Genomic DNA, 9,974 nt, shown 5'->3' with positions numbered 1-9,974 from the left:
CGCCAAATTCTGACTCTACCATTTGAATGTCTCAACAGAAATCGAGACTCATCAGACCAGGCAACATTTTTCCAGTCTTCAACTCTCCAATTTTGGTGAGCTCATGCAAATTGTAGCCTCTTTTTCCTATTTGTAGTGGAGATGAGTGGTACTCGGTGGGGTCTTCTGCTGTTGTAGTCCATCCGACTCAAGGTTGTGCGTGTTGTGGCTTCACAAATGCTTTGCTGCATACCTCGGTTGGAATGAGTGGTTATTTCAGTCAAAGTTGCTCTTCTATCAGCTTGAATCAATCGGCCCATTCTCCTCTGACCTCTAGCATCAAGGCATTTTTGCCCACAGGACTGCCGCATACTGGATGTTTTTCCCTTTGCACACCATTCTTTGTAAACCCTAGAAATGGTTGTGCGTGAAAATCCCAGTAACTGAGCAGATTGTGAAATACTCAGACCAGCCCGTCTGGCACCAAAAACCATGCCACGCTCAAAATTGCTTAAATCACCTTTCTTTCCCATTCTGACATTCAGTTTGGAGTTCAGGAGATTGTCTTGACCAGGACCACACCCCTAAATGCATTGAAGCAACTGCCATGTGATTGGTTGATTAGATAATTGCATTAATGAGAAATTGAACAGGTGTTCCTAATAATCCTTTAGGTGAGTGTATATGCACACACATTTTTCACATTCCACTACTTTCACACATTTTACTGTCATCGTACTTCTCTTCTGATGCCACATTTATTTATTTATTTGTTTGTTTATTTGTAACCTGGTAACTGCACAATGAATCTTTTTTTTTTCTTTTTTACCCTATTTAGGAAGGCTTCAGCTACCCTATTTTTGTCTCAGCCCCCTGAAAAAAAAATCTAAATTTATTTTATTTGTCCTGTGAAAGTGCCAACCCTACTAGGGGCTGAGCCCCCCCAGGGGTTGAATCTTATGATGGCCCCGGCCCCCGCCTTCTCTCTTAGGAGCTGGAGACCTGCCTGAGTTTTGATCTACCTTCCGTCAGAGATATCAGCGACGTGATGAGGCGTTTGAGCCAGTCGAGGTGTGTTACAGATTCGTAATTCAGAGCCGGCACGCATTATGAAGCCTGTGAGATATTTATAAGGTGTCAGAAGCCCTCGTCTGCTGATGTTTCTCATCTAAATCAGCAATAACTAACTGATCTACACCAGTGCTGCCTATTTCACGCATAAATTTCACACATACATTTACATTTCTGCATGTGGGAGTTATGTTTAAAAGGGATTGAAACACCACAGTATGAAAGAATGATATTTTAGCAGCTGTTCCTGTGGCGCAATCGGTCAGCGCGCGGTACTTATACAGCAGTGTCCAGTGGAGCCATGCCGAGGTTGTGAGTTCGAGCCTCATCTGGAACACTTACTTTAAATAATTTGTCCCTGTGACTAATAGGCTGTTGGTTTACTTGCACTTCATAGTCAAACCGTACCTATTTGGCAGAGGGGGGTGTCAGTGGTAGTTTGAATGAAATGCCGTGTCGTGGGTTTGAATCCCAGGGGTGATTATGCTGTTGGGCCCTTAACCACCAATTTCTCCTGTCTGACCCTACGTTCTCAAAAAACGTGTCCCTTTGGCTAATAGTATGGGCTAAATAAACAAACTATAAACATTTCACTAGAAGCCAAAATGGACTGAGAGGCTGATTGGAGGAATGCAAATGTGTGAAATTTGGGAAGATCCGATCTGTGAAAGCGATAAGCAGTAAGCAAACTGTTGAGGTAATTGTAATTAAAAATACATAAAGCAAATGGGAAGGCAGTTTATCTGCTGGATAATCAGAGCGGGGGCTAAGCCTTCAGAAGCAGCCATGAATAATGCAGCGAGATGCTAATGGCCTTTAATGGATGGTAACTTCAGACCCCCCAGAGAGATGGAGAATGCCGCTTCTTTCAAAAAGATTTATGACCCAAAGGTCATAAAGGTCACGGGTCAAAAGTTCACTGGATGGGCGGTTCTGGGGCGTGACGTCACCTGGCTGTGACGTTGGGAGAGGTTTATTTATTTATTTATTATTATAATATTTATTTATTATTAATTAATCATTTATTATTATTTAATTATTATTATTATTTTATATTGAGTAGAGTGCTTATGAGTGTGGTGTTTTGTCTGCATCCACCGGGTGCCGAGCAGGGGACTGAGCAGGGGGGGTTGGTGCGTTAAGGTCCCAAACACTGGGTCTGAGTGGGTGGGTTACCTGATGGAGTGTGAGCGTACGCTGTACCGTGGTAAGGTCCGTGGCTTTGGAGAATCTGTAGAAAAGGGCTCGGAGAGAGCGATGCTGTGTCTGGTGCGGTACCGTGGTAAGGTCCCATGGCTTTGGATAATCCGCAAAGGACTCGGAGAGAGCGATGCCGGAGAGCTGAGAGTTGTGCTGCGCAAGACTGAAAGAAACCCTGTGAGAATGAACAAGTTGGAGCTAAGAATGAGAGGAGGAGCTGGGTCTGACGCTATCCTCCAATGAACGCTTAGCGGCAGTTTGTGTGTGTGTGTGTGTGTGTGTGTGTGTGTGTGTGTGTGTGTGTGTGTGTGTGTGTGTGTGTGTGTGTGTGTGTGTGTGTGCGTGTGTGTGTGTGTGCGTGAAAGCCGACACCCCCCTGCAGCAGTAGCAGTTTGGCCTTGTGTTTTTCCTCATGCAACCTATGTACATCCCGATAGGTCAAATCCCGGTCAAACTGTAATTTGGGCCACACATCAAGTGTGACATTTTGTATTTCAGTAAATTTTGTTTGAAATTTTGTCTTTTCCCCCCGACTCCCCGCCACACATCAAGTTTGACATTTTGTATTTCAGTAAATTTTGTCTTTTCCCCCCGACTCCCCCCATACCGTCTGCGCAGTTAAAACGTACATCGAAATAGACAACAGATAAAACTTGACAGGACGTATATTTCTCCTTAAATAAATCCTAAAAAGTAACCAACCGCTGAAATTTTTAGTATGCCGAGCAGGGTTTCCCTCCTTTGGTAGACACAAGTACCCCACACCCAGTATCATCAAGGCATTGCCCTACTGGAAAGAGAAAACTACACGGGACCTGCATATAGTGAGTATATTATTTCTTTTATACGTATAATAAAAACGCTATTCATTAAAAATAACTTATTCTAATAATAGGTATTCTCTGTTTTTTCTATGTACAAGAGAGACGGCGTGGACCGGTCAAGAGAAAATCTACGCAAGACCTGAATCAGCAGGAATGGACGGAACAACACCCCCCTCCTATACCTGAAGCGCTATTAAATGAAATAGACAACATCAACAACGCTAATAATGATGAAAATGATGCGGTTTACTTTGCTCAACATGACTCGCCACCCGCAGCGTCTGGTGAAGCGACGGCCCAAGAGCCCTGTTTGCTACCATCCTTAGAGACATTATTAATAACCTTCCTGTGCTGTTAGGGTCGGCACCGACCCGTTTTTTAAGTTTAACATGCATAAAAGCACCACATACATTTGTGCATACTCTTAAAACAAAAGGCTCCATATTGAACCTTTTAGATTGGTACATATATGACACTCCTTGGACATTCTCAATTAAAAGAAATGGCACCTTTTTGAAGGCAATGGTTATATTTCCTCTGCTTAGAACCCCTATAGTTCTATATAGCACCCCAAGACCCCTTTTTTCTAAATATATACTGCATCAAAGCTTTTTGACTTTGTCAGGAATCTCTATTTAAACTAAATAAATTAAAACAAAATCAAGGTAAGGCATCCCCACACATGTAAGGTAAGATAAGACCAGTTCAGTTTATTTATATAATTCTCTAGAGGTTTATTTTATCATTATTTTTTATTGAAAACGAGAGGAATGCTGTCAAAAGAAAGGTCCACAAAGCCACACCAAAAATATTAAAACCAATATTTTCATGGATAAGGAAGCCTAACAAGGTAACCAAGAAGTAAGAAACAAATTGGATGATAAATAACTGTTTTGAGGGTATCTTATGGCTGATGTAAGACACGTGCTGCTTGACACCGACCCGTCTAACATAAGAGACAGGAACAGAAAGCTAACATAGGCCGAAGGTTAAGCGTGTTAAATGAAAGGCAGCGGGATAATTCCCCATAATGCCGCACTATAACAAAATCAAACGCGACGTGAAAATGTTTAATAGACCTCAATAAAAATGTCAGGGACGTCTACGACAAACGCAGATTGTTGACTAGTGGGGAAACTGCCTTTTGGATACCGAACTGTAAAAACTAGCAGCATCGCAAAAAGGGTGTTGTAAGTCTTTAAAAATATTTCATCGAATGAATTTGTTAGTGTAACATGAAAGTTTTTTCAAAGTAAGATGTACAGATGTTTTAAAATGTAACATATGAAAGTTTTTTCAAAGTAAGATGTAGGCCTACAGATGTTTTAAAATGTAATATGAAAGTTTTTCAAAGTAAGATGTACAGATGTTTTAAAATGTAACATGAAAGTTTTTCAAAGTAAGATGTACAGATGTTTTAAAAAATGTAACATGAAAGTTTTTCAAAGTAAGATGTACAGATGCTTTAAAAATGTTCGGGTGTTTTATTTTCTAGACGCGTTGTACAAAAAAACGTTTTGTTATGTGTACGCAGCGCAAGCATGTTTGTACAAAGTTTTATGCATTCATTTTGCGAATCAGTTTTGAAATCTAATATGAACGTGGCTTTTATTTTACAAAAACAAAGTTGCAAAAAATTTGTAGGCTCTTTATCAAAGCAGATTTTGTTAATATAACATAAAGTTTTTTTTTTTTATTATTTTCAAAGTTGCACAAGGGTTTTAAGTACACGTGTGTTTTATTTTTCAAACTTGTACAAAAACGTGTGTGTACATTTATCAAATAAGTTTTAAAATGTAACATGTACAGGTATTTTATTATTCAAAATAAAAGTTGTACATACATTTTGTTATACGTATGCAGCACGGTCATGTTTTTAAAATGTACTAATTTTTGCGGGGTGGTGGGAACCTCTCGTGGAATCTATCAATCTTTAGCAGCTTTTGAACCCTGAGCCACACGGGGACTGGGGCTTTTAACCGTGAGACTCGACACCTACACATTAGATCCGTACTTCAGCAATGGTTCCCATGTACCCAGTGTAGGGTCAGGTCCATCGCAAGACAATGTCTCCGCCGTGAGAGAACGATCCACCAGCATTGTGTGTATCAACGAATCTGTAACCATTCTTTCCATTTATTATATGCTGAGTTTTCCAAAATTGTTTTTTAGCTGAAGCATAAAAAGCTGTAACTTCGAGTGCACCTGGTTTAATAGCATTTTATTTATAACAGTAGGAGCTTGTAAACTGCATTTAGCGGTCGCATTAAAACACATTAAAAACTTTAAAGAATAAAGCCTTAGTTATTTTTAATAAAGACGGCTTTCTAGTAAATGGTTTTCCTACAAGGTGATCCCGTGGCCTATACTTAAGACATCCGGGCGCCTGATTTGAGATGTTTACTGAGGACGGTATGTTAAGTTAACAGTAGTGACTGAGTTTTTTTTGCACTATTTGTTTATTGTTTGTTGTGTGTTCTACAGCTGTCATCGCCGTGGATCGGCTCTACGTGGATGGACAGCTCTACCGCGACCCTAACATCACTCCCTGGTTATATTAACGCCACCCCAGATAAGAACCTGTTATATTTTTCTTCTTTTCCCAAATCCTCTTCTGTTTAATCTAGCTTATACATGTTAATTCGCTAATTTAATGTTATGTCATAACAAATACACTGCCTTCAGTCTCCGCAGCGCTTCAGTCCTAACAATGTTTTCGTTTCTATGTTTCTTACTTACACCCTTACTCGCGTGCCCCTTTGTATGTCTTTTTCACTTCTCCCTGCTTTCCCTGCACCGATCACCTGCTTTAAATTTCTACTCAATCACACACAACACCCTCGATTTTTACACATCTGCACGACATGATAATGTACATATGTACTTAGCTTCACCACAACCACTCCGACCTTATAGTGCACACAGACATATAGGATACACACGCACACAAGCGCTCACACGCTCGTTCGTATCTGACTCATTTGCACGTGCAATATTAGCTACACACACATGTCTATGGGCACACTAAGGTTTGTCTCATGGAATGTGCATGGAGCTGGCTCCAGAGAGAAGAGGTTAAAAATATTTAGCCAGCTTAAAAAACTACAGGCAGACGTTGTTTTATTACAAGAGACTCATAGACCTGCCACAGCTACAGATGAACTTAAAACACCTGAGTTTCCTAATGTGTTCTCAGCCTGTTATAACTCTAGGCAAAGGGGAGTAGCAATTTTAATACATAAAAATGTTAATTTCACATTACTCAACACAATTATAGATCCAGAAGGTAGATTTATAATCATTAAATTGTCTATACTTAACAAGAAGTTATGTATTGTTAGTATATATGGTCCAAATGTTGATAACCCTTCATTCTTCCACGTTTTCTTTACCGCACTCTCTGAACACCTAGATAGCGCACTCGTTCTTGGGGGCGATCTCAATTTCGCACTAAATAAAGAAATGGATAGGCTCAGTACAGCTGCTCAGCGCAATTGGGAATCCATAAATATAGTTAAGCAGTACATGAGTGACTATGGTCTTCGTGATGCATGGCGTTCTCTTCACCCCAACCGTAGGGAATATACTTTCTTCTCACACGTCCATCACTCTTACTCTCGTCTGGATTATTTCCTAATCAGTAGCTCACTGCTGAGTGACATTTCAGACACTGAGATACACCCTATAGCTGTCAGCGATCATGCTCCTGTATCTTTAACCCTAATAAATAAGAAAGCCATTCCACCAATTAGAAACTGGAGATTTAATACATCATTGCTTAAAGATGGAGATTTTATTAACTATTTCAAAAAAGAGTGGGCTTTATATTTAGACTATAATGACCTGCCTGGAACATCAGCATCTGTTCTCTGGGAAGCAGGCAAAGCTGTGATGAGAGGTAAAATAATCTCATTCTCATCGCATAAAAAGAAAAGAGAAAACAAGTATATTCAGGAATTAGAAGAAAACATCAAATCCTTAGAAGAAGCTTATGTATCATCCCAGGAACAGGAAATGCTGAATAAAATACGTAAAGCAAAATTAGAATTAAATGAAATTATTCATAAAAAAACACAATTCTTAGCACAAAGACTTCGCTGGCAAAATTATGAATATGGTAATAAATCAGGTAGATTTTTAGCTAACCAGTTAAAAATAAATAAAGAAAAAACAACTATATGTGCTGTTAAAGACTCAACTGGGGATACAGTATATGACCCTGATAGAATAAACAACACTTTCAGGGACTTTTACAAATCTTTATACTTACCACAGATAAACCCATCTAAAGACGAAATTGATCAGTTTCTTGATAGTATAACCCTTCCGAAATTATCAGATAATCAAACGATAGAACTGGATTCTCTGCTGACACCAGGTGAACTCCAGGAAGCTTTGAACAGTATGCCCAATAATAAGGCTCCAGGCCCAGATGGATTTCCAGTAGAATTCTATAAAGAATTCTGGACAATTCTGTCACCAACATTCTACAGAATGTTGCAGGAAACCAAGGAAAATGGTAGACTACCACCAAATATGAATTCTGCCAACATTAGTCTCTTGCTAAAACCAGGCAAAGACCCTATATTGCCTACCAGCTATCGTCCAATATCACTTATTAATGTTGACCTTAAAATAATCTGCAAAGCTCTCTCAAAAAGAATAGAGAAGATAACCCCTCACATAATTCATCCTGACCAAACTGGTTTCATAAAAGGGAGGCACTCATCAACAAACACACGTAGATTACTCAATCTGATAGACTATTCGTGCAATAAAAACCTTCAAATCATAATATTGTCTCTAGATGCAGAAAAAGCATTCGATAGAGTTAGTTGGAGTTTTTTATTTGCAACATTACACAAATTTGGTTTTGGAACCTCTTTCATAAACTGGTTAAAAATATTATATAGTTCCCCAACAGCATGTGTTAGGACAAATGACCAAACATCCTCTAGCTTCTGTCTCAAGAGGGGCACCAGGCAGGGTTGCCCTCTGTCCCCCTCACTGTTTGCAATTTTTATTGAACCACTAGCAGCAGCAATTAGACAGGCTATAGTGATTAAAGGCATCAAATGCAAGAATGTGGAACATAAGGTCAGTCTTTATGCGGATGATGTGTTACTTTTTCTCCAGCATTCACAAACCACTCTCTCTGAGGTAATTACATTAATAAACTCTTTCTCAAGAGTCTCAGATTATTCAATAAACTGGTTAAAATCTACAGTTCTTCCAATTAACTGCTCCTTTCAGAACTCTTCCTCCACTCCACTGCAATCTGGGGATATTAAATATTTAGGTATTAATGTTTCACCTCGGCTGGCAGACTTAACTAAATTAAACCACATCCCACTTTTAAAGAAGGTAGAGGATGAGATGGTTAGATGGAAGTCCCTGCCCATATCACTCATGGGAAGGGTTGCATCAATAAAAATGATGGTGTTACCAAGAATTAATTATTTATTTGCAATGATTCCAAGTAAACCATCACCTGACTGGTTTAGATCTCTGGACTCCGCCATCTCTAAATTCCTTTGGAAAGATAAACCACCGCGTATTAGCCTAAAAACGCTGCAAAGGACCAAGGACAAAGGAGGACTAGATCTGCCTAACTTTCACCACTACTTCTTAGCCAACAGGCTTCAAAACATCTCAGGATGGCTAAAACATACCTTCTTAGATGAACCTTGGCTAGACGTAGAACAGGCTCTATGCAATAACATAGACATTTCGGATCTACCATTCATTAGCTCAAACATTAAACGACATGAATGCTTCAAAAGCATCAGTATCAGCTCTTCTCTGACAGCATGGTGGGAGTTTCTTAAAATGACTGAGTCTTCATTAATCCCATGCAAACGTACTCCCATCTGGAACAACCCTGACATACTACTAAACAATAATATCATAAATTTCCCGGATTGGAGTTGTAAAGGTATTAAATACTTGGAACATATATTTGAAGAAATAGACTTTATCCCCTTTGACTTATTAGTTAAAAGACATGGGATTAACAAGAATAGATTTTTAGAATATCAACAAGTTAAATCTATAGTAAAAAGGAAATTCAAGTCTACTCAAATCAAATTACAAATACCACCAAGGGTGGCAGAATTCCTTAATCTCAAAACCCCCAAATTACTGTCTAAAATATACAGGACACTTTCTAAAATGGATGATTCAATATCCCTTCCTATTGCAAAATGGGAGGCAGATTTATCAATCAGCTGGAACCACAATTTCTGGTCTAAGACATGCTTAAAAACCTTTGAACTGATTAGAAGTCCCAATTTACAATTAATACAATACAAAATCCTGCATAGAGTGCACTATACAGGGCATCGGATGTTCAGGATGGGTTTTACATCTTCTAACAACTGCTCACACTGTCAAGGGGATACACCTGACAATTACATCCATGCTCTTTGGTTCTGTCCACCTGTTCAGATGTTTTGGCGCAGGATTTGTGAGGACTTATCAAAGTGTCTGAAATGTACCATTCCAGCCTCTCCTTCAGTCTGCTTGTTGGGTGACTTAGATGGTGTCACTACCGACATTAACACAACCCACATGGCTTTCACCGCTTTATGCATTGCTAAGAAGACTGTCCTCATGAACTGGAAAAATAAAAATAACCTTAATATCAACCAATATAGAGAGAGTTTGCTGGACCATACTAGTCTTGATACAGCTTCTGCCGCCACATTAGACCAATCTCTCTGGGCTCCTTTGATCAGCTCCATCACCTAGTGGCGGTGGGGGGTCGCAGGTTTGTCCCGCTTCGGTCTTTGTTGTTGGTGTGGGGGGGGGCCTATGGGCTTGGGGTGTCTGGGGGTTCCCTGGGGGGGGGGGGGGTTTCTGGGGGGGTTCGGCGCTGGGACTGCGGTCCTGGCCTGGATG

General features: G+C 39.8%; 1 long non-coding RNA gene and 1 other non-coding gene across 2 annotated transcripts; both read left to right on the top strand.

The window, feature by feature from the left end:
- Positions 1-975: 975 nt before the first annotated feature.
- On the top strand, positions 976-4,775 carry LOC140581313 (uncharacterized). Its single transcript, XR_011984379.1, has 3 exons — positions 976-1,050; positions 2,999-3,074; positions 3,173-4,775. It is a non-coding gene; the product is annotated as an uncharacterized lncRNA (long non-coding RNA).
- Positions 1,294-1,387, top strand: trnai-uau (transfer RNA isoleucine (anticodon UAU)). The gene is made up of 2 exons: positions 1,294-1,331; positions 1,352-1,387. It is a non-coding gene; the product is annotated as a tRNA-Ile (tRNA).
- Positions 4,776-9,974: the final 5,199 nt, after the last annotated feature.

This window comes from Paramormyrops kingsleyae, chromosome 20 (assembly GCF_048594095.1).
Source record: "Paramormyrops kingsleyae isolate MSU_618 chromosome 20, PKINGS_0.4, whole genome shotgun sequence".
Lineage (NCBI taxonomy): Eukaryota > Metazoa > Chordata > Actinopteri > Osteoglossiformes > Mormyridae > Paramormyrops > Paramormyrops kingsleyae.
This window is presented reverse-complemented; position numbering and strand designations above follow the sequence as displayed.